The sequence below is a fragment of the Furipterus horrens genome, unplaced genomic scaffold, assembly GCF_987537825.1.
Source record: "Furipterus horrens unplaced genomic scaffold, mFurHor1.1.pri manual_scaffold_6, whole genome shotgun sequence".
NCBI lineage: Eukaryota > Metazoa > Chordata > Mammalia > Chiroptera > Furipteridae > Furipterus > Furipterus horrens.
This window is the reverse complement of record NW_028327176.1, coordinates 152,503,460-152,528,912: the sequence shown is the minus strand read 5'-3', so window position 1 is coordinate 152,528,912 and position 25,453 is coordinate 152,503,460.

The window sequence follows — 25,453 nt, the reverse complement described above, 5'->3', positions numbered from 1 at the left end:
AGTGAAAGCTAAGAGTGAAGAAACTTATGGAGAACTTTAAAATTTTCAGCAGATGAGACATAGATTGAATACTAAAACTGTAGTTGGTTTGGGGACAAAGATGAATACCAGACATGTGGAATCTGGGCCAGCCTATGTGGTCTGGAGCTCAAGAGGAAATGTGAGTGAAATAGAGGATCCCAGGTCCTCAACGTAGCTGCAGCAGTTTACATCATCAGAGGGGTTGTAATGATCCAAAAAGTGTGCAGTGGTATCTCTAGCCTACTTGTCACACAGAGAAGACAGTTTTTTAAGCTTTTCATTTTGAAATAATTACAAATTCAAAGGAAGTTAGAAAAACAATACAGAGAGGTCCTATATACCCATTATCCAGTTTCTCACAATGGTTTTATTTATTTTTTATTTTTTAAGTATATTTTATTGATTATATTGTTACAATAGTTCAAATACAATGGTTTTATTTTATATAACTATGGTGTAACATTAAAATTAGGTGATTAACTTCAGTACAATGAATGAATATAGTTCTATGTCAAATTATCACATGTACATTAGTGTACCAACTTCAGAATCAACATACAAAACTATTTTATCACCATGAAGATATCTTTCATGCTTCTACTTGATAGTCATTATAGCCACACTATCCTCTTCTTTACCAGTAGGTTAATCAACCAATGAGCATTTACTTCTCATGGAATAGAGTTGAGCCTAGCACAAACTCTGCAAGATTGGCAGTTAGATGAATATGTTGAGATTTCTTTCCAAGAGATAAAACTAATGGTGCATGGTGAGGATATATCATGTGTAATCCATTATATGTTTAAGTGAGAACCCCGATCCAAAAGTTTGAAAGGGAGGAAATTTAAAACCAAAAATTCAGTTTAACCTTATTCTCTCTCTCTCTCTCTCTCTCTCTCTCTCTCTCTCTCTCTCTCTGTCTCTATCTTTCTCTCTGTGTGTCTCTCTGTGTCTCTCTCTCTCTCTCTCTCTCTCTCTCTCTCTCACACACACACACACACACATACACAGAGTCTCACTCATGCATTCACTCAAAGCACAGTTTTGAATGGCTTTTCATTTCAACAATTCTCAGGAAAGGCTGACTAAAAGAACATTCAATAAAGTTATATGAGCTCTCTTATTAGGCCTGATATTACTTAATCTGAATTAAAATGTTTTTCCATGATTTGTCCCAAACTTACAACTTTCAGTCATCAAGATGAAACAACATTGGGCAAATCTGAGTGAAGCTTTGCTTTTGCATAAATATAATACTTTGTTTCCCTGATTTCACTACTGCATTCTATATTCTTCAAAAAGCAGCCAGAGGAATCGTATGAAAATGTAAATTAGACAACAACACCTCATTCTGAAAACTCTTCAGTGGCTCCCCATTATGCTTGAAATAAAATCCATATGTCCAGATCTCCCTTCAGGAACAAAGGACTCATTTCACTGGCTGCTGGGAATATGGCCAAGTCAGCCCTCAGGTATCTGTTTTCCTTGTGGATTGTCTTGGCTTCAGAAGACTGTTTCACCCAAGGTCACAACTTCTTTGAGGAACAGCCTATATCCAGTGACTGATCAATGTCACAATATGACTTGGGACAACTCTAAAGGGCCTTCCCAGCTTCAGAGCACCCATGGGGTTGGCTGATTCCTTTGTTAGACCTACAGTGAAGTTCATCTTCTCCTTTTATGCCACCACCAGTCATTCCTATCTTTCAAAGGTGATCCTTAATAGCACTCCTAATAAATGTCCCCCATGCTAATCTCTATCTTAGAGATTGTGTCCAGGGAACCCAACCTGGACCCTGACCACAGCCTACAGGGATCTACATAATCTGGGCTCTGTCTACCTTTCCAATTTACCTCACTTCATTGCCTCTTTTCTCATAATTAGATATAATAGCTGCTCTTGGTTTCATTTCCCTCTGCTGGAGCATTCTCCTGGCTCGTTATTCAACTGACTGTTTATTTAGGGAAAAAATTATTTATTTATTTATTTATTTATTTATTTATTTATTTATTTATTTATTTATTTATTTATTGAGAGAAAGGAAGGGAGGGATAAAGAGAGGAGAGAAATATCAATGTGTGGTTACCTCTTGCACACCACCAACCGGAGACCTGGCCTGCAACCCAGGCATGTGTTCCCTGATTGGGAATCAAACCAGTGACCATTCAGTTTATACTCAATCCACTGAGCAACACCAGCCAGGGCACAACTTTGTGTTTCTTGTTTTTCAAACATCAGCTTCTCAAAGTTCTTCCCAAACCACCTTATCTCTAATAATCCCTAGAAACTTCTCCTTTCCAAGTCACACTTCTTGTTTCTTTTTCCTTTTATTGTACCATTATTAACTTTCAAACGATTTTGATTGTCTCCTTCCCCTTGACCAGAATCTCCAGGAAATCAGGGACCATGTCTGTTTGGTTCACCATTGTATCCATAGTGCTTAAAAGAGTACTCCCCACATAACTAGTGATCAGTAAATATCTACTAAGTGAGTGGAAAACTCAATAATACATCAGGAATAAATCGTATTTTTCTGATCTTTTAAGAGGACTTTGTTTCCAATTTTAAGTTTTATAAGTGCTGTGATAGCGGAATCAGTAACACTTAACATACCCCCACACATAAACTACATGTTTTTATATCAGTGTACTGTGTACAGATCCCCTTCAAATTGTGATAGTATTTTAAGTGGTAAAATTTTTAGTTTGACTCACTAAATTATATTCCTGTATTCTGCATTCTTTTGGAGTTATGTACTATTTGAAGACAATGCAATCATTTTAAATTATGAAGACATCATTTCTCTGGGTTGTGCCATTATGGAAAACAGTTGTCCTTTAATGGGTAGAATTCAGGTGTCCCTACTCAATTCTCTAAGGTGAGGGATTATTCAAGAAAGTGACAGACAAGCAAGACCTCTGACCATGAAAGAATGTGAAAACTCTGGGGAGGCAGAAGATGTGGAATCGTGCTGCAGAATAAAATAGTAAGGGGACTCCATACATTCACATGTGAACTCACTTATGGAAATTACTCTTTTGATGAATCAGAGCAATCACCATGAGGCACTCAGATTTAAAGTGAAAGGTAGAGCCTGCCCATAAATTCTAAAAAATATACATCTTAGAACTTTCTTGGGACCTGAACCAATAGCAAATACCTACCTGTCAAATGGTTATGCTGTATTTTGCTATCAGGAATCTAATACACAAATGTACTTTGAAGTTCCTGGGACTCATTTGTGTCCACATGTTCTTTAATCTTGGGCTCCCATTTTTGCGCATACCAACACCTGGCTCTGGCAAGAAACCAGAAATAATATTCAAAGCAATTCTGTGCCGCCAGTGCTGAGTACAAACAGCATGGTGATGGATATTTTACTTATGTTACTCCAAGTTTGAATTGCAAAAGGCTAAATAAATCATCCTAACTTCAATATACTAACATCTTTCAAGATGACTAATTCACTTTGCCACAGAAACATCTTCTTGAAAAGAAGGCACCTTTTGATAGAAAATAAATTTTCTCTAGGCATATATTTCTAAAGTGTGAATATTAATCAATGGATCTGGGGAGAAAATCTGAGTATTTTGGTGGGGATCTATTTTTATTAATAGAACAAACATAATTCAGTTTTGGTTTAATTCTAACTCTCCCTTGTCAATTAGTTTTTCTAACAGTAACAGAATATTATTTTTTTCACTACTTCTAACATGGAAAGAGCTCTGTCCTATTCAGATTCTATCATGTAAGAAGATCACAATTTTTAACTCAAATTCAGATTATTTAAGACTATTACCAACAAGAGATCTATTTTTTAAGTTAAATCTCCTTTAGATTTATACGCTTGAAATTTATGATAATTTTTTTATTATATGCTTTAAGATGTGTGACTTATTTTTATCTAAACATATACCCATCAACCAACATTTTAGCACTTTTCACAAAAAAGCCATTTATTTAATAGCAAGAGGGAAAAATTAACTCAACATTTAATATACTAATTTTTTTTAAAAAGTAAAATGATGGCTGTGGCAAAGACTTCTATAGTTATAAACATAAATAGTAAGTCATCAAGATGCATGATACAAATGACAATAATTTTATGGATAAGTGTCAGGCTTTTATATCTTCTGCCCACAGTTTTAATTAGTGCCTATTGCAAGCACAAATAGATACCCAGAGATCTTTTCCATATGTCAAACTTCTGAAGTTCAGTTTTTACTACATTTTTTTTATCTTTTTTTTTTCATTCCCATTCAGTCCCCTTATACCCTCCCCTCAGCAATCACCACACTGTTGTTCATGTCCATGAGTCCTTTTTCCTTTTTGCTCAATCCCTCTACCCACTAACCTGCCCCTCCACTAGCTGTCATCTCTTCTCCATCTATGAGTCTGTCCCCATTTTCCTTGTTAGTTCAGTTTGTTCATTAGGTTCCACTTATGAGTGAAATCATATGGCACTTATCTTTCTCTGATTGGCTTATTTCACCATCTCACGCCAGTCAGAATGGCCACCATCAATAAATCAACAAACAACAAGTGATGGCGAGGATGTGGAGGAAGGGGAACCCTTTTGCACTGTTGGTGGGGATGCAGACTGGTGCAGTCACTATGGAAAGCAGTATGGAGATACCTCAAAAATTTAAAAATGGTTCTGCCTTTTGACTCCACAATCCCACTTCTGGGAATATATCCGAAGGAACTCAAAACACTAATTCAAAAGAACATAAGCACCCCTGTGTTCATTGCAGCATATTTACAGTCACCAAGATATGAAAGCAACCCAAGTGTCTTAGCCGACACTTCACGGAAAGATCCCAAACTAACTATGATATAAGTGAAAACAATGATGAAACATGTGCACTCTTAGCCATCATTTATTGAATGATGAGTACATCAGTATGCAAATAAATCAATATTTAAATCAACATTTTAATAAAAATCTGTAATATATATGAAAAGGGGCAATGTATATACAGAGGAAATCTTTAAGAAATGGCTATTTCCTAATTTACATTGGGTAACAAGGAAATACACAAATGCATTACCATGGTCTGAATGGATCTTAGAAATTTGGAATGGGGCTTAAATTCTAGTTCTCAGGACTGGAATAAAAGCTTATTGATCAGAGTTTATTGTGGTTCTAAGTAATTTGCTTGATGCTTGATAAGTAGACGAACTCTCTAATTTATTGTCCAAACCAGTGTAAGCTGTTGCACTATAATAATTACACTGTTAAAATAGGTGAAAGCTAGGGCTGTCCCAAGCAAGCACACTGGGGTAATGGGGAACTTATTGATTAGAAAAAATAGATGATCATTGGGACAGCTTGTCCATTTCTGGATAATCGAACTATTATAGCTTGAAAAAGAGATATGCCCACCCATATAGCAGGTAACCAATAATTTTTAGTTAAATAAAAAGTTATTCATTTTAGGTCACTAAGGGGGTTCCAGGTTTAGAGAATATGAAAGACATTGCTAGCTGTCCAGAAAGCAAAAACAAAAAGACATGCTACACTTTTTCCATAAGAGTAGTTGCTGTTGGGACATGCCCAACTCCTAGGCTCCATCTATGGTAGTGATCCCCAGCTTCTCTGCATCTGATAGCGGCCTTGTGGTTAGCTCTGATGAATAAAATGTGAGCAGATACAAATGTCCAATTTCTGATTGACTTGATACTGAGCTTCGTCTTCAGTGGACGGAAAGGCAATAGATGGAACCTTCTTGGACATCAACTATTGAAGGTATCAGATCCACTATCAGACTAGATCTATGACTTACCATATGGGGCAGAGTGCCCACCCACCTGCTAAGTTCACTTCAAAACTATTACACCAAAGAAGTTAATTTCTAAGTCCTACAAGAACAATACTAGCTGGGTCTCTTCATTAGGCAGCCTAGCCTTTAGCCCTAGATAATGCAAGGCAAGAAGTTACAGCGATCATCTCTCTTTGATTAGGAGCAAGTGACTCAAGGCCAAAGGGATGGAAAATAGGAGGGTTTATTTTGGAAAACATGTCTGCAGTTTTAACAACCCAAGTATATCCTTAGTCTATTGCTTTGATACTGAGATGAGTGAAACCAAAGATGACATTGTACAATTTAAGGAAGCATCATTCACATTCACATCACAGTCTAGGTGAATGATGTCCCCTAGGCAGACATATACAAGCAGTTCAATGACAGCTTCAGCCACACCATGTTGTCTATTCTAATTTGACTCCTGGAAATACCAAGCCAAGCTTGATCCATGGTATTTTCTCCTGTTTCTTGGCTATGCGTATACACTCTGTAACTTGCTTGTTATCTCATTCTGCAGTCTTTACACTTTTTGGTATCTTCTTCAACCTTCCTTCTCATTTTTCACTTCTGTGCCTATTGTCCCAGCTTTAGGCCTGTAGCCTCAAAGTAGCTTCCCACCTTTCTTCCTGACTGATCCAACTACTGAACTACCTTTCCAACCAAAAGGTGGTTTCCCAGCACACTTTCACTATGGAACACACCTAGGCTTAAGCAGTGGCCAGCTGGAGGAGTTGTGAAAACTGAATATCGGAGCAAATGCTCTGCTGAGTTAGACCAGGAGAATGAAAGGGTACTTTCAAACTTTCAAAGTTTCTCAAAGTCTCAAAGCCCGCAAAGTCTCAAAACCCTCAGGATCTCTTACAGTACTACATAGCATCTAAGGAAAGCTACCAGTGATCCCTGATAGCCCAGAGATTGCCGTGAATCCAAAGCATGATCTGGCAGCATTGGCATCACCTGGGAACTGTTAGAAATGTAGCACTCAGACCCCACCATAAAACTCCTAAATCAGGATCAGCATTTCCACAGGATTTGAAATTTAAGGGATTATTTGTATACACACTAAAGTTTTCAAAGCACCAGGCTGGAGTCAAAAGATGGAGACAAAGCATTGACCCATGAAAAGATTCTGAATTCAAGACTAAATCAGCAGAACAATGATTTTAAAGGAGCAGCTCTGTAGTGCATAAGCTTTTTAGCAGAAAGAACATGTTGCAGAGTGATTGGTGAATCTTCATTAGACACTATAAGGACATGGTGAGATTCCTGAATTTTATTTACTAAGTAATATATTTCTGTTTCTAAATAAATGGTATTTTGAGGATAAACAGATCATCATGTTTCCAAAGTGGATGGAAATTCAAACGAATAATTCTTTTACTTCTTCTAGAAGGGACCTTGAGCCAATTGAAGAATAAAAGCCTGAAGCTTAGTCTGGGATTGATTGTCACATGTGCCTCTAACAAGAAGTAGAAGAGGCTTTTTTTCATCCTTCTTAAATCTATTAAATACTATTTCTCTAGATACATTGTTGGACTGAAACCTATTAAAAGAAATATAAAAAAAACATAAAGCAGCTGTAACTATCAGTTGTGGTGAGAAAATAATTAAATTTGGACTAATTTTCTATAAAACCTCTATTTTTCTAAGATAAGCAATTACAATCCTCTAAAGCCTAGTTGAAAAGTCATTTGTTTAAAATTTTAAATACATTTACTAAAGCTTACAAATTTTCCTGTAAGGGTATCTCTATCAATCTGGTTAACAAAAAGAAATAATATCACATCGAAAGTAAGGGATCTAGAGGATGGTGAAAAATATTAGAATACATCGTAATGGAGAACTCCAGCTTTTCCTATGTTTATTACATGCACAAAACAGCAGATCTGAGGAGCTGTGAATCCAAATAAACCAAACTTTCTTTCAATGACAACTAAACCAATTCCAGAATAGCAGACTCTGTTGAAAAGGTTGGCAACTAAATAGAAAATAGGAACAAAAGAGGGATATTAGAGATCACTTCAAGTGACCATAAATCAAAGCAGCTCAAGCTGGAAAAACGTCTTTAAAGTCAAGCCAGTGAGGAAAGCCAACAGCAGGCCCGCCAGAAAAGGTTCTTGTACCTTTTTTTCCCCTCCCTTCCATGAAAAAAATAATGTCAAATATCACTTTGTTTTAAGTAACAATAATTTATAAATGCCCTATGAAATTTTATCCATGCTACAGATCCAAATCCACAAAAATCACAAAAAACTCACTGGTGCTGTGCTGGGAGGAAGTCTTTTTCTTGGCTGGTGTGGAGGGTGGAGGATGTGAAAAGGTTTTATAGGTAATTAATGTTACTCTGATACAAAGCCAGAGGTCAGAAAAAGCAGGCCCATTAATTTAATCATATATTAGTTGAAGCTGCAAGCACTTCCCCCTAAAATGCATCTACTATCTTTAAAAAACTCTTCAACGAATGCCAATTTGGAGAATAAAGAAAACTTCAACATGTGACAGCCCTGCCAAAGATGCTGTGGGATGTGATTTTGATCATTTCTCTGCCTTTTAAGTGGAATCCAGAAGGAAATTTTCAAACAAAGAGTCTTGTTTTGAAGCTTTTATTCTCTAATGCAAACACCAAAACAGAAATCCCAGACAACTCTCCCCCATCCTTCAAAGCACGTTCAAAATGTACATAATGGGATAATGGTTCTGTCCTAATGAAGGATAAGGGAATTCAACAAAAACATCTCACAAAATTGGCCTAAATGGTGTGCTGAATTCTAAATCCTAATGTTTTGGTTATTAGGACTTCCTGCTGGAAACAAGGAAATTGTTCAGTAAGAAATGTTAATCACTAAAGAAAATATGAAGACAATGTCAGGAAAAGCCATGTTCATAAATATACATATGCTACTATTATTATTAATACTTATCCTGGTAGTATGGTAATTATTTTTTACAAATTATTTGTAAAACACAATAACATTAAAGAAAAAGTTAAAGCAATCTCATTAAGTGAATTTTTCAAGTATCTAAATACAAGTTTCGTTAGCAATGTTCTTTCACAGGTGCACATATTTTCATAGTTCAACAAAGAATGAAAATATCATTTTTATGTGATATTTTTATTTGACATTGCTAGCACAAGTTTTACTTCTGTTCATTTTTATAATTATTAATAAGCATATATTGTCATAGTTTGTTGTTGGTATGCTAAATAAATTTCCATAATACGTATAAGACAAATAGATTATTTCTACTTGTTTTATTTTAAAGATCCAGTAATACAATGGTACTTATAGCTTATTTGCTTATTCAGAATTATTTCCTTAGTATGAATGACTCCGTCTTAAATTTTCACAAGAGATTTATTTATGATTCCTTTCATAAATATCTACATTGCTTTTATTGGTATTTTTCCAAATTACATTCCTACCAAAAATTAATAAGGCTAACACCCTTATAAGAATCTTTTTAATGATAATGACCATCATAAACAATTTAACTACTTATACAGGGTGGGGCAAAAGTAGGTTTATAGTTATGAGTACACAAAACAGAGGTTATTCTTACATAATTATTAATTATTGTATTGTATTGTTTTCAATAGAACAACTGTAAACTGATTTTTTGCCCCACCCTGTAGGTATGAGTTACTTTTTCTTTTGTTTAGGTTTTTTAAATGTTCTAGAAAAATTAAATTTTTTCTCATACATTTTTTAGAAATTATATAAATAACAACTAATGAAATAAAAATATCAATTTTTTATGATTATTGTATGTATGTGCATGAATGCTTCTTTTTTATTAATTGTTCATATTCTCAGTTTATTTTATAACAGATATAGAATTTTACTTACTATCCAAATTTATTATTGCATTGCACTTATCAACTTTCTATAATATTAAATGAGAATATTTTTCCTAATCTGTTTCATTACATTTAAATTTTACTTTGTTAATTGCCTGTATTTAGAAAATTTAAAGTTTATATACATTAATCTGTTAGTATTTCATGCAGAATGTCTTTAAACTTTAAAGTAACAACAAAGAATATAGTATTAAATTTTTATGCATGTCAAAACATAAAAACTCAAAAGCAAACAAAAAGTGGAACAATATTCACAAGAAATTGCTTAATAAAGCATTAACATCCTTCCTATATCAAATACATAAATTGAAACTGAAAACCTAAAAACACAGTAGATAAAAGTGTTACATTGGAGTCTATAGTTCCCCAGAACCTGTGGTTTGTGGAGTGGGGGATAGGACTCGGTGGAGCACAGCCATTTTCCTAAGAGATGCCTTTGCATATCTATGGTGGATAGCTACCGTCTTAGTTATGCCAAGGAGATAAGAGTGGCTTTGGCCATAGAATGGTGATGGAAGAGCTTGCCAGGCTGGTGCACGTTTCTGCGAATGGTCAGAACTGGTTACCACAGGCCACAGTCAGAGATTTAAAAAGAAGGCGGCAGACATTAGAGGGGAGAACGATGTAGTTTTGAAAGGACTCAGAGCCATGCAGTCTGAAAGAAGGAAAGGGAGGCCACGTGGCCTGGGCTAAAGCCGGCCTGCTGCTTTAACTGCACTGACTTCAGCAGACTCCAAAGCCACCGATGACTCCACCTTGCAGACCTGGATTTTTGGACTATTGGAACTTGGGACATGTGGAAAGGACTTTATAAAAGCCTGTACTTCACCATGATCCAGTGCAATATGACACTTGCTTTCCTGGACTATTACAAGGAGACTGATGACATCGTACCCCAGGTCCCAAAGGAGAGAGCTGACAGACAAAGAATGGGGAACTTCTGGGCATGTTTTTGGCTTATAGCCTTTTGGGGAGCAAGGGAAATGTTGGGTCGGTCCCATGAGAGAACGGGGCTCTGAGCAGGAATGCTCACTGCCCTCCCCAGGTTTGAATAGTGTAAATAAAGACCTATTTTCCTCAATACTAATTGTCAGGTTTTACATCAAGATGCCATGTGAAAGAGCCCCCTTTTGCTCAGTAACAAAAGAGCAAAGGGAAAAAAAATCTCGAAAAGATAAGTGAATGCAAGTCAATAAGTAGAAATATCTTTATTTAAACAAGTGGACTCTACTGGGAGACCAGCAGTTTGTTCCTCTGCCCCAACCCCCATTGGTTTGCACAGTCAGAAGCAATGAGGTTTTATTGTCCCTGCCGCTGGGACCATGAGCTGCATGGTTTTGTCTGATGCTGGGAGCACTCCCCAGGAGTCCCTCTTGACTTTTTAAAATGTGTGGTTGTGCTTTCTGCGTCCTCCCCACCCCAGCTCCACCCCTCCTACCTATCTGGATGAGTATTTCTTCTTTATTTCTTTGTTTGTTGGACTTCCACGTAGCTCAATTTTTTGGAGCTTCTGGTTGTCTCTAGTTTTGAGGTAGTTGTATTCCTTCTTAGTTGTGGAGGGAGGCGCAGTGTGTCTGTCTTGGCCTCCATCTTGGTGGAAGTCATAAGTAACCTTTATGGTTAACAGTGTCTGAACACTGACCATAAGGGAACAGATAACTAATTATTAATCACTAACATGACTGAGAAACAAATAAATTCTAAATAATTTCTATGGTTTAAATTTTGTTTATGTAAATCATGCATCTAAGACTCACTAAACAAATAAATTACCACTACAATTATGGGGAGATTTTGCCCTGGGAAAGTATAGAATTCTTCATCTAAGTAAATAATTTGAGTTGTACTTTCTGTATGGTTTTCAAATGTCAAGTTGTACTTGGGATGTAATGAATTCTAAATATAACATATCAGCTTAACACTTCCAGACACTGATGCAACTATTTAGGTTAGAAAACGTACACATAAAAAAAAAAAAAAGTAGAAATATCTTTATTTTTACCCATAATCAAAAATGTCAATGGAAAACAGTTAAATATCATCTCTTGCCTACCCACAACCTGGATATGACATAGTAGCTGAGCCTTCCACTTCTGCACTCTCTCCTCTCCCTCCTGACTTTCATTCCACTATGCCTAAAGAGGCTCTTTTCACTCCATTTTATGTTTCTTCCCCCTTCGTCAAATATTAGTTGACCATATAGACCGGGGTTTATTTCTGGGCTCTATATTCTGCTCCATTAATCTATATGTCTGTTGTTATGCCAGTACCAGGCTGTTTTGATTACCGTGGCCTTGTAGTATAGTTTGATATCCGGTATTGTGATTCCTCCTACTGTGTCCTTTCAAATTTGCTGTGGCTACTCAGGGTCGTTTTTGGATCCATATAAATTTTTGAAATATTTGTTCTAGGTCTGTGAAATACATCACTGGTGTTTTAATAAGGATTGCATCGAATCTATAAATTGCTTTGGGTAGTATGGATATTTTAATGATGTTGATTATTCCCATCCATAAATATGGTATATGCTTCCATTTATTTGTATCTTTCTTAATTTCTTTCTTCAGTGTTATGTAGTGTTCTGAGTATAGGTCTTTTATCTCTTTGGTTAAATTTATTCCTAGGTACATTATTTTTCCTGTTGCTATAGTAAATGGGATTTTTTTCTAATTTCTGTCTCTGATGTTTTATTGTTGGTGTATAAAAATGTGTTTGATTTCTGAATATTGACTTTGTACCCTGCTAATTTGCCAAATTCAATTATTAGGCCAAGTAGTTTTTTTCATGGAGTTTATAGGGTTTTCTATGTACACTATCATGTCATCTGCAAATGACAGTTTTACTTCTTCTTTTCCAATTTGGATGCCTTTTATTTCTTTTTCTTGTCTGATTTCTGTGGCTAGAACTTCCAACACTATGTTGAATAGGAATGAAGGGAGTGGACATCCTTGTCTTGTTCCTAAGCTCAGGGGGAATGCTTTCAGTTTTTGTCCATTGAGTATAATATTGACTTCACGTCTCTTGTATATGGCCTTTATTATGTTGAGGTATGTTCCCTCTATTCCCAGTTTGCTGAGTGTTTTTATCATAAATGGGTGTTGTACTTTATCAAATGTCTTTTCAGCATCTCTTGATATGATCATGTGATTTTTGTCTTTCATTTTGTTTATGTGGTGTATTACACTTATTGATTTGTGAATATTAAACCATCCTTGCATCCCCAGATGAATCCCACTTAATTGTGGTGTATGATCTTTTTAATGTGTTGCTGAATCTGGTTTGCCAATATTTTGTTGAGGATATTAGCATCTATATTCATCAGTGATATTGGCCTGTACTTTTCTTTCTTTGTTGTGTCTTGACCTGGTTTTGGAATTAAGGTAATTCTGGCTTCATAGACAGAGTTTGGGAGTCTTCCCTCTTCTTGGATTTTCTGGAGTAGTTTGAGAAGGGTAGGCATTAGTTTCTCCCTAAATGTTTTGTAAACTTCGCCTGTGAAGCCATCCGGTCCAGGGCTTTAGTGTGCCAGGAGTTTTTTTATTACTGTTTCAATTTCGCTGTTTGTTATTTGTCTGTTCAGACTCTGATTCTTCTTGATTCAGTTTTGGAAGATTATATGTTTCTAGAAATTTTTCCATTTCATCTAGATGGTCAAGTTTCTTGCCATATAGTTGTTTGTGGTAATTTCTTACAATCCTTTGTATTTCTGTGATATCAGTTGTGATTTCTCCTCTTTTGTTTCTGTTTTTGTTTATTTGGGTCCTCTCTCTTTTTTTTCTTGATGAGCCTGGCTAAAGGCTTGTCAATTTTGTTTATTTTTTCAAAGAACCATCTCCTACTTTTGCTGATCTTTTGAATTGCTTGTTCATTTAATTCTGCTCTGATCTTGATGATTTCCTTCCCTATACTCACTCTGGGCTTTGTTTGTTGTTGTTGTTCTAGTTCTTGTAGCTCTAGGGTTAGATTTTCTATTTGAGATTCTTCTCTCCTTTTTAGGGAGGCCTGTATTGCTATGAGCTTTCCTCTCAGGACTGTTTTTGCTGTGTTCCATAGGTTTTGGGCTGTTGTGTGTTCATTATCTTTAGTTTCCAGAAACTTCTTGATTTCTTCCTTGATGTCATTGTTAACCCATTCTTTATTTAGTAGCATGTTATTCATTCTCCAAGAGCTTGAATGTCTTTGAGTTTTTTCCTTGAGATTGATTCCTAGTTTCAAGGCATTGTGATCTGAGAAGATGCTTGATATAATTTAAATTATCTTGAATTTGTTGAGGCTTGTTTTGTGTCCTACCATGTGGTCTATCTTTGAAAATGTCCCATGTGCATTCAAAAAGAATGTATATTTTGCTTCTTTGGGGTGAAAACTTCTATATATATATTAGTTAAGTCCATCTGATCTAGTGTGTTGTTCAATCCTTCAATATCCTTTGTGTTTCTTTGCTTCAAAGATCTGTCCATTGTTGACAATGGGGTGTTAAAGTCCTCTACTATGAGTGTGTTGCTGTTGATATTTTTCTTGTAGTCTTCCAAGATTTTCCTTATATATCTGGGTGCCCCTATGTTGGGGCATATATGTTTACCAGGGTTATATCTTCTTGATGGATTGTTCTCTTAAGTGTTATAAAATGTCTTTCTTTGTCTCTTTTTATGGCCTTTGCTGTGAAGTCTGTTTTGTCTAATATAAGTATTGCTACCCCAGCTTTTTTTTCATGTCCATTTGCTTGGAATACTTTTTTCCATACCTTCACTATCAGTCTGTGTAAATCTTTTGTTTTGAGGTGTGTGTCTTGTAGACAGTATATATGTCGGTCATGTTTTCATATCTATTCTGCTACCCTATGTCTTTTGATTGGAGCATTTAATCCATTTGCATTTAAGGTAATTATTGACAGGTATTTATTCATTTCCTTTTGTACCTGTTTTCCTCTTCCTCTCTCTTTTTCTTACAGCATTTCCTTTAGCATCTCTTGCAATGCTGGTTTGGTGAAGATGTATTCTCTTAATGCTTCTTTGTCTGGGAAACTCCTTACTTCACCTTCCATTTTGAAAGAGAGCCTTGATGGGTAGAGTATTTTTGATCATAGGCCTTTGTTTTTCTTTGTTTGGAATATTTTTTTGCCATTCCCTTCTGGCTTGTAGTGTTTCTGTTGATTAATCAGTTGATAGTCTTATCAGAGCTCCCTTGTATGTTATCTGCTGTTTTTCTCTTGTTGCCTTTAGGAATCTCTTTTTGTCTTTGAATGTTGCCATTTTAATTATGATGTGCCTTAAAGTGGGCCTTTTTGGGTTCATCTTCATTGGGACCCTCTGTGCTTCTTGGACTTGCATGACTTTTTCTCTCATCAAGTTAAGGAAGATTTTTGTCATTAATTTTTCAATCAGTTTTTCTATCCCATGCTCCTCTTCTTCTCCTTCTTTTATTCCTATGATATACATATTGTTTTGTTTCATGTTGTCCTGCAGTTCTCTTAAACCCTCTTCATTCTTTTTAAGTCTTTTTTCATTTTGTTGCATTGTCTGAGCATTTTTTTCTATGTTGTCCTCTAACTCATTGATCTGATCCTCTGCTTTGTTTAGCCTGCTTTTGATTGAATCTACTGTGTTCTTCAGTTCTGAAATTGTATTCTTCATTTTTTTCTGGTTCTTATTGATAGTTTCTATGTCCTTTTTTATGCTGGTGTAGTTCTCAGTAAGTTCCTTGTAGTTCCCCTGGAGTTCGTTGTAGCTTTTTTTTTTTTTTTTTAGGTTTTTGAGTTCATTGAGCTTCCTCATTACTATTGTTTTCAATTTCATGTCTGATAGTTTGCTTGCTTCTATTTCATTTATCCCTCCTTCTGGGAATTCCTCCTTCCTGTTGGTGGGGTGTTGTTTCTATTTGGTGGAGTGTTATTCAGCCTGCCCATTTTGTGCACTGATCTTGTTTCTGCTTCTTAGATTGATCTGCTTTTATTTTCTGCCTTTGTGGTGTGACCTTCTTGTATACAGTTGTTGAGCTGCTGCCTCCAGCTGATGCCACTTGGAGGGGAGCCGTCTGCTTAAGTGATTTCTCCCATAGCTCTGGGGATGATTCCGTACTGGAACCTAGTCCACTGCTCTCCCAGCTCTTTCTCAAGAACCAGAAACCATAACTAATTACCTCTTTCAAGAAATTTTTGGTGGGTTGAGCTGTGTGAGGACGAGCATTATTGTGATGAAAGATGACACCCTTTCTGTTGACTAAGGAGGGTTGCTTTTGGTTCAAAGCTGCTTTCAAATGATGAAATTGTTCATAGTAAAGATTAGCAGTAATTGTTTGATTGTTGTCTAACAGTTCGTAATGGACAATTCCTTCCATATCCCACCATACACTCAGCATGGTCTTCTTTGGATGAAGTCTTCCTCTTCATTGTTGAGCTCTTCTTCCTACTTTACTGATCCATGATTGGTGGCATGTAATTCTATGGTAAAGGATCCACTTCTCAGCATCTGTAACAAGTCTACCTAAAAATGGTGCCTGAAGGTGTCACGAAAGCAATGATTCACAACAAGCAACACGCTCTTGCAGATTCTCTACAAACAGTTCATGTGAGACTCATTTTCCAACTACTGAAACCTTTCTGATCCTTCTCAGTTGGCATAGCATGGTTGTATGAGCTACGTTAAATTGTTCTACAAGTTCCCTAGAGGTATTGGTGGTGTTTTCTGTGACAACTGCTTCCAACACTTCAGAATCAAGTTTTTTTGTTTACCCTCTTTTGTCTCATTTTTCAAACTGAAATCCCCCATTTGGAAATGGGAAAACTACCTCCTGCAACTTCTTTCAGTCACTGCATCGTCCCCATAAGTGCTCTGAATAGACTTTGCTGCTGTACTCGCATTGGCATCTTTATGAAACTCATAGAGTAAAACATTTCTAACGTGGTCTTTAGATGGGATAAACATGGGTGCAAATATTGTGAACGATTATGAACAATACTTCAATAATCTGAAAAAATAAGGTATAAAGTAGTCACCGTGACATCAAAAAATTGTAAGAAGAGGCACAAATTTAATAAATACTATCTAGAACTTTCTTTTAAAAAAGCCAGACATCACTTTTGCACCAACTTGATAGTTTTCCCATGATTGAGGAAGAGTAAGAACTTATCAAGAAATATAAGTAGTTATAAGAATAAAGCAGGGTCATACCACTGACTTCTAAGTGGTAGCTCTTAGGTTATACCCTGTATTTATATAAAATTAGCCAAATTTTATTTACTTTTTTGTTGTGAATAATTAAAACTGCCAAGAGTTCATGAAAGAAGGAATCCCATACACAGTTGGAGAGAATGAGATGGTTGTCACAATGCTAAGAGCACCCCTTGGCTCCTGACTTCTTCACAGTGGTGAGGTTAGTTTCCCTTCATAGCCTATGTTTACCATCATCCCCTGATGGCCAGCCTCTCCTTCCCCAGGGGGATTGCCCATGAGCATCTCTCTCCTTCCTAGAGTTCAGTCCCTGAACCCTGTGCATCCAAAGGTAGGGAACTCTCCTGTTTCCCCCATAAGTCCTTACTTTTCTCCTATCTTCCAAATTATTGACAGGGAATCTATTTATTCACTTGGTGGGAACCTCGCATCTCTGTATTTTGGGGTTTGACCTTTCCCAGGCTTCCATGAAGACAAGTTACCTCAATACAATACTTCACACACATCTCTGAGACAACTGCATTTTTGTTAATTCACTGTCCTTAGGTCCTCTTAAGGTCAGCGTACTGGTAATTGTCTTAAATCAACATACTTAATGACAGCCCTTCAGGGAGACAGTTTCCTCCCAAAGAGTGAAATCATGTCTTCATTCTAGAAAATCAAATTTTGTGTAACATTTTTTCATGATCAATCCACTCTTCCCCAATTCTGAAGGTCCAGCTTCTCCTATACACCTAATGACATAATTTCATAAATAATAATGACAATAGCTACTATTTATTTTGAATGCAGTGCTAAACAGTTTTTAAATGTATTTTCACTTTTCACTCAGCAAGAATTGAATTTTGTTTTGCATAAGATTATATGTTATAATATTTCTATTTCACAGAAAAATAAATGGCTTATTTAAATTTCATAACATGAACTCACTAGGCTGTGAGGAAGATATAATTATCCATGTTGTATAGATGAAGAAATTGAGGTTCAGGAGGATTTCATGCTACCAAATGTTGCATGAATAAGTAGTCCAATCCGAATTCGCCCATCTAATTGCAAAACCCTCTTTTCCATCTGTATCAAGGCAGCATTTACAGTGAAGATTGTTTCTTAGAACCCTGTCTGCCGATGACTCCTTTGAGGGAAATATGTCATATCCCTTGAATTTGAGGATTAATTTTAATTTAGTTAGTCATTAATACTGTCAAAGAGAAGTTTCAGATTATGGCTTTATTGTAACAGGCAAAGCTGTAGAATCTTTTACTGGAGGATTCCTGCTGAAAATTCAATAAACAATTTGCTAACAATAGTGTTGATTTCAAGCTAAAATACAATGTATTTAATTTTTTTTTCTTGGTAGAGAGTAGATCTTCTTTTAGAATGCATATGGAAAATATGCTCAGTCTTCTCTAGAATCTATTTCTGTTTGATAGATTATTTTTCTTTGGTAAATATAATTTCTGTTTGAAATCAGATATTTTGCTTTGCACTGTGATCCAATGTTCAGATTTCCAGTCCTCATGACTCTTAAAATATTCTCTGAACAATGACAGACACAAATAATCATACATAAATAATTTAATGCACTTCTTTCAAGAACACTAGTTATTAATTAGCAGTTTATTTGTCTGTTTATTTGTCTGTTTATTTCTGTGCTTGCTCCTTGGAGGAGAGCCCTGTACAAACAAGGTTTAATATAAAACCTTCTTCTTTTTTACACTTTTTTCTTTCTTTCCTTTTTCTTTTTCTTTTTCCCTTTCTTGCTTTCTTTCTTTTTTAAAGGAGCTTTCTTCCTTGGATCTGAAAAACAACATATCTGTCCTGCAAAATAAACCACTCAACTGACGCAGATATTTGGAAATGAATGCTTACCTACTAATTGGCTTCAGCTGTTTTTTCTTCTCTTCATTATTTGAACTGAGAAAACAGCTGTTTTGGCAAATGCTTAAGCTCTAAGTCGCATGGTTAGTGACTTATGCACTTCATTGTGCTAATGGATGCCTTGTAGAGCACGGTTTTGTTTATTTGATAGTTAAAGGCCATAGTTAATGAATCATGACTTTCTTTAAACAGACAGCAACCCAATCCCATGAAGCAGCTCTTAATTTGGGAGGTTCATGTTCAGAACATTTTTTAGCTTAGTATAATTTGCTTAATTTTACCTCTCCAGGAAAACAAGAAAAGGAGAAGAAACTGGAGATAAAGACTTTATGTTTTTTATGAAACCTGATGTACTTGCAAATGAGCAGAGAGTCCGTTGTTGCAAGACAGAGTATAAGAAGTGGGGGGAAAAAAAGGAAACAAAACAATTTGTCTTTTGAATTTTTTTTTTAATTTTATTTTTGGTTATTCAATTACAGTTGTCCCATTTTTCCCCCATTGCTCCCCCCTCCCAGCCCATCCCTTCTCCCACAATTATATCCCTCCCCGTTGTCCATGTCCATGAGTCATTCATATACGTTCCTTGACCTGACCCTTCCCTTACTTATCCCCCTTCTCTCCCTCCCATCTCCCCCCTACTGACTACTATTCTAGTCTTTGCCTATTTAGTTCATTTGTTTGTGTTGCTCTTTAGTTTCCTGTATTGGGTGATATCATATGGTATTTTGCTTTCTTTGCCTGGCTTATTTCACTAAGCGTAATTCTCTCTAATTCCATCCATGAATTTTTTGAGCTAACTCTACTTCTTGTAGTGTTGTTCTTTGAGTGAACCCATTAACAACAAAAACATTGGCATTCAGTTACCCATGTTGGGATAAAATTCTTAAAGTTATTCAGAGACATTTTTTAGAACCATGATCAGACCAGGTCAACCACAAATGCTGATGCTCTTATATAAATAAGTTCTGTCATCCCAGTAATAATAATAATTACAATTGACTAGATTCAACCAGCTATAATCACAAAGTGAATATGAGGTGAGAGCAATGAGCAAAATAACAAAATTTAAGATCAGACATTTTATTTTTTAAATCTAATGTCTTCAAGGATACTTTATCTTAACTCACACTAGATAGTTGAAATAATACTTTTCAAAGACTTTCAATATGGGTCATTTCAGTCTCCTCAAAGAACCTATTCTAATCATTAATCCTTGATGTAAGAAAATTATTATTTTACCTAAAAAAGAGTTTATCTAATTTTTGGCCAGTTTAACTTTCACAGGATGGTAGCATGTCATTGGGTGACAGAACATTAGCGCTCTAATAGCTCAGTCCTCTCATTATACAGATAAGGAAACAAAATCTCAGGGACGTTAAGTGAATTCTTCACACATAGAAGCATGAAAATTTGCTGAAAATGGAATAATTTTTAAAATTTTAGAACATTTTCAAGGTTTCAGTTTTGTATATATGCCATGGCTTTGCCTTGTCCTGCCCTTGCTTTTTCCTCTGTGCTAGTCATGCTCAGGTTAAAACTGTGGTTGGGGTAAACTTGCATAAATATAGAACAAAAGCTAAGAGGAGTAAAAATCAAGAATTAGGAATTTAATTTTATTTTGATAGTTGATATATAGAATAAAATATATTCATGAAGAAATTGGAAATTCACTTACTTTCTAATAATAGAAAACTAATGTGATTTAGGTGATATAATTGCCTATCAGGGCTTGACAAACTATGAATCACAAGTCATGCTTGTTTTTGTAAATAAAGTCTTATTAAAGCTTATCCATGATCATTCATTTACTTAGTCTATGGTACTTTTGCACACCAATGCATAATTGACTAGTTGCAAAATAAATCATATTTACTATCTGGCCCTTTATAGAAAACATTTCCTGACCCTGGCCTAGGTTCAGTTTTTAAGAACTCTTACTACTCTATGCCCTTTTAATGCTATATACTGATCATGCTACTGAAAAATATCTTCTCATGAAATATGAGAGAATGTACTGATCAATTCTGCTTACCAAAAAATAAAATATATAGACTCAATGTAACTGAATACAGCAAGGATGCCAGCCTGTTAAACCAAGCATGCCGTTGTCCAGAGACAGCCAACTGACCTGGAGTCTGCAAGATCCTTCCCCATGTGGGAAGGCCACCCATCCCTCCACACCTCCACTCTTATTAGGGATTTCTAGACCCAAAGGTAGGTAGGATGACAATCATGTCCAGCTTGAAGCATCTAGAGAAGCATGAGACCTTCGCTCATTGTCCTTTATAAGATTATAAAGGGTCTTAAGTCTGAGAGGGAGGAATTGTTACAGAGTGGGGATCAAAAAAAAATTAATTAATGTATTAAAAATAGTAACAATAAATAAAATATATAATAAAATGAATGTGAATTTAAAAGTATTTTATATGAATCTTTATATTATGATGAACATGATCTTTTATATTTATGCATTTTTTATTCTGTAGTTGCATGCATTAAGTAATAATACACTTGTAGAAAATGAACACTATTTTAAAAAATAAGACCACCTTAAGATAGGCTCCTGAGCAAATATATATGTACATACTTGATTTTTACATACTGCAATATAATGTATATAGTATGTTATAATTTAATAATATTATTTATACTATAATAATTTTGATTATAATTATATAATGTTTTATATATTATATATATATTTGGTTTTAATTTCATCCTCATTATCATATAATCATACAAGAAGTTGGACTCTGCATTTTTGAAGTTTCTTGTAATACCAAGGTTCTATTATTTATGAATTGCCTTTAGTAAACAAGGCTCTGCACTAGGTAATGAGCATACAAAAATTTGTAATCTTCTGTCTGTGTCTTGCAAAACTGCATTTGGTTTGAAACAAAAAATATACATTTAAAATAAGCGTAATACAAGACAGCCATGCTAAATGACTTGCATGTTGCAATGGAAAGAATAGATCACTACAAGTTGAAAGAAATTTTCAGCAAAGGTGGGCCTCAATGTAAGTTGTGATGAACCATAAGACTCACACAGAGCAAACAAGGGGTAGAGGATTCAGGCAATGGGAATAGCAGAGAAGCAAAAACATACACATGACTACTAAGAATAAGCAAAACACATTGGTATTGTTTCAGAATATTCCTTTTTTAACATTTAAAATTTGAAACAATACATTTATTTGCAGAGAAACTGATGCTCAAATAGAATAAAGATCAGCCCAGGCCACACAGCTAATATGTGAAAAAGGATGACTTAAGCCCAGCACTGCTGACTACAAGGTTCATCATATTAAATAACATGAATTTTGTTGAGAAGAGGTTTCGAAGTGGGAAGTACAATACTATGAAATAGGTTTGGAAACATAAGAAGGTTTGAGTCAGATTATGGAAGAATCTGAAGAATCTAGATTTTGAACTACAGGGATAGGGAAACAGTTGTCAACCCCAAGAAAGAGAGTGGTATATCCATTACATGGATCAATCGGGCTGTCATTGATTCAGTCCTGGCTTTGAAAGTGCCGAAATCCAAATGTAGCCTTTGTGAAAGAGTTTTCATAATAATTCTTTAAGAAAAGTTCTTGTTTGGTAAGTCTATATCAATACAACTGTTTCTTAACAAAGAGACCACCTATTATTTTATTGTCTACTTGGAAAGCTGGCAGCATAGTCATTTCACTTTAAATTAACTAAGTGGTGTGTTCTTACAGGTTCCATGGGTGTGTTTATTACTCCCTCAAGCCCTATTCTGACAAGACCTTTTCAGATTCTGTCAGCTTATTATGAGGAATAATTCATGTTGAAGTGGTCTGGGCCCTTCTTTTTTCCCTTGATCCATCTATTCCAATATTTGAGGCCACTTGACTTGTGACTACCACCAAGCTTCACTATAAGAAGAAAAGTTTAAAGAAGAAACAGCTAAACCTCTCAGGGACTCAGCAAACCTTAAATCTTGCTGCTGGTTTTCCTCTGACCTTTAACTCTACTTGTAGTCACTATTCATTATTTTCTTTACTCTGATATAACTCTTGTCCTGATCATGTCCTCAAGATCCCAACCCTTTTAAGTCCATGTCCCCAAACTCCATGCTGTAGCCTGTCCTTAACAAGGATAACCATCAGTTCCTGTTCTTACTCCAGGGGTGGGAGCTCCACATCATGGTGTCAAGCCTTCCTCATGCTAGGATCTTGGTGCTAAGCCTTACTCCCACTCCTGGGTAAAATGCCAGCATGTTCTATAATGTCATCTCTATTGAATGTTTACTCTAAATGTATTTGTGGTGATTCCTATTAGTTAGCTTTTTCTGTTTATTTATATGTAACAAATATGCCCAAACTTTCAGTTGTAAAACAACAAATATTTATTTCTCATTCATGAATCTGGTAGTCAGCTGCAGTGGGTCTGCTCTAGGCTGTGAGTTGGGTACAGATGTGTTTCATGTGTCCTTGTGTTCCAGGACCTAGGTGAAAAAGTAGTCCCATCTATGACACAAGAATGTCATGCAGAAGTTTGAGAAAGGGGAGCAGTAGCCCACACTGCCTTATAGTGTCATGGTTAGAAAACACATGATCTATTCCACAACTTCCATTTGTCGAGATCAGTCATAAAACCAAACCAAAAGCCAGTGGGATGAGGAGGCACACTCCGCATGGGGAGCCCTACCAAGGTAAGAGAAGGAAGGAGAATTGTGAACAAGCAGCACAAGCTATCCAACATGTAGAGGCTAGCTGAGTTCTCTAAAACAGGAGGATGATTTGTTGACATAACTTTAGAGTAAACTTAACTTCTTAGTACTTTGCTTGGTACATGGTCAATCTGCTTTATTTGCAAATAAGCTTAATTGAAGACATACCATTCCTTTTACATGATGGACCTTTGCACAAGAATTTGTTGAATATAAGTACCATTCTGAAATTACAAGTAGTATTAATGAAATAGTAATGTGGTTATTCATGTGTGTGTGTTGTTAGAGTTCCACCTCAGTCTGCCACATTGCCTGCTATTCAACCACATGCACAAGTGTTTCTCAATTCAATATGTGTTTCTTTAGTAGAAAAGGGTAAGTGTAGAAAGGTAAATATTTCTGGGATTAAAAAAATTTTTATTAACATCATGATTCTTTTTCTTCCATTCATTTATTTTTAATTAAATTTCTTTGTTAAAAATAGTTTAAATCTAGGAAATCAACCTATGCCTTTTAGCAATCCACACCAAAATGAAACACAAAACAAATAATCCTTTTGTGTTTCTGTAGCTTAATTGTTATTTTTGTATGCTATGGGAGATAGGAAGAAATTGTTATTTAATGAAGAATTTCATACAAATTCATAAAAGTAGAACCCAAAACAACCATAAAGGCTCACCAAATTGACATCAAGCTCCCCTCCCCACAACAAATTATCATTATCTCTTTGTCCCTGAGACAGAGCTTACATTTTTTTATGTGTTAGTGAAGACATTTTCCTATTCTTTTTAAACAAAATAAAACAGAGGAGAAACATAAAAGGAAATTTTTGTTTAAGGAAAAAAAGACATCTTGTTATCAGACTTTTTTTTTAATATGATCTAGCAGTTACACTTTTTTTAAAAAACAAAGGACAAAAGCTTAAAAACATTTGTATAAATTCAGGTATTTTCACATTCACCATCAGGTTACTTAAGCTAGAAACAGTTATTTCAGACAAATATTTGAAGAACAAGGAAAATATATTCACTTATCCGAAGATATACAAACTTATGATCTCAAGATATAACCCAAAACCTTTACAATGGAATTAAAACCAATGGAAACTTTTCATGCAGGATAAAAATTAAACCACGAATGGGCTTTATGGAATGGGTACTATCAACCTCCTTACAATAAATGATGTAGCTTAGCATATGCTTTTCTGATATTCAAGAGCTCATGTATGCATTCAGTCTTTTGTTTAAAAAGATCTTTTATTTAAAATTAATTCAGTTTCACAAAATATCGATGCTATATTTAGGAACACACACACAGGAAACCTACCTAAGTACTCTAGATTTTTCCAAACTCACAGGAAACAAATTCCTTAAATGATAATACTTGTGACGAACATTATAGGCAGAAACAACCTCTCCTTACTTGGAATAGGAAGATTATATGCTAGATTCTTTAAATTAAACCAAGCACACAAATAATTAACTAATAATTGTTCAAAAGGTATTATTTGTCCTTTATTGGATCCCATTTGACTTTATATTTGAAGTTTTTTAAATGAGAAATGAAACTTATACACATTTCTCTTTTGTTTCCACTAAATCAGTGAATTTAGTAAAATGGCTATACAAATCTATTAACATGGCCTAATTAAAGAGTATTAGTAATCATTTAAGTATTTTTTTTTTAAAGCCACACCAAATAATAATAAACCTCTCGTTTGTTGATTGCCTATTATGAGGCACCAAGATAGACATTTTTTCAGATCACATGTAAGCCTCACAAAAATTTGGCAGGTAATTTTATAGCCATTTTATAGATGGGAAAGCTAAAATACAGTGAAGTGACCTCTCCAGATCTTTTAACTTATTATTGTCTGACTTAAACCCTGTGTACTTTTTATTACATAATGAAACATGTAAAAAGATGAATTACTCATTTTCTTTTCTAATTTAGAGAATATTAAGTGGAAGATGGTTATGGAAGTATACAACTATTTTGAGATCTGTTACTTCTCTGGTTGAAA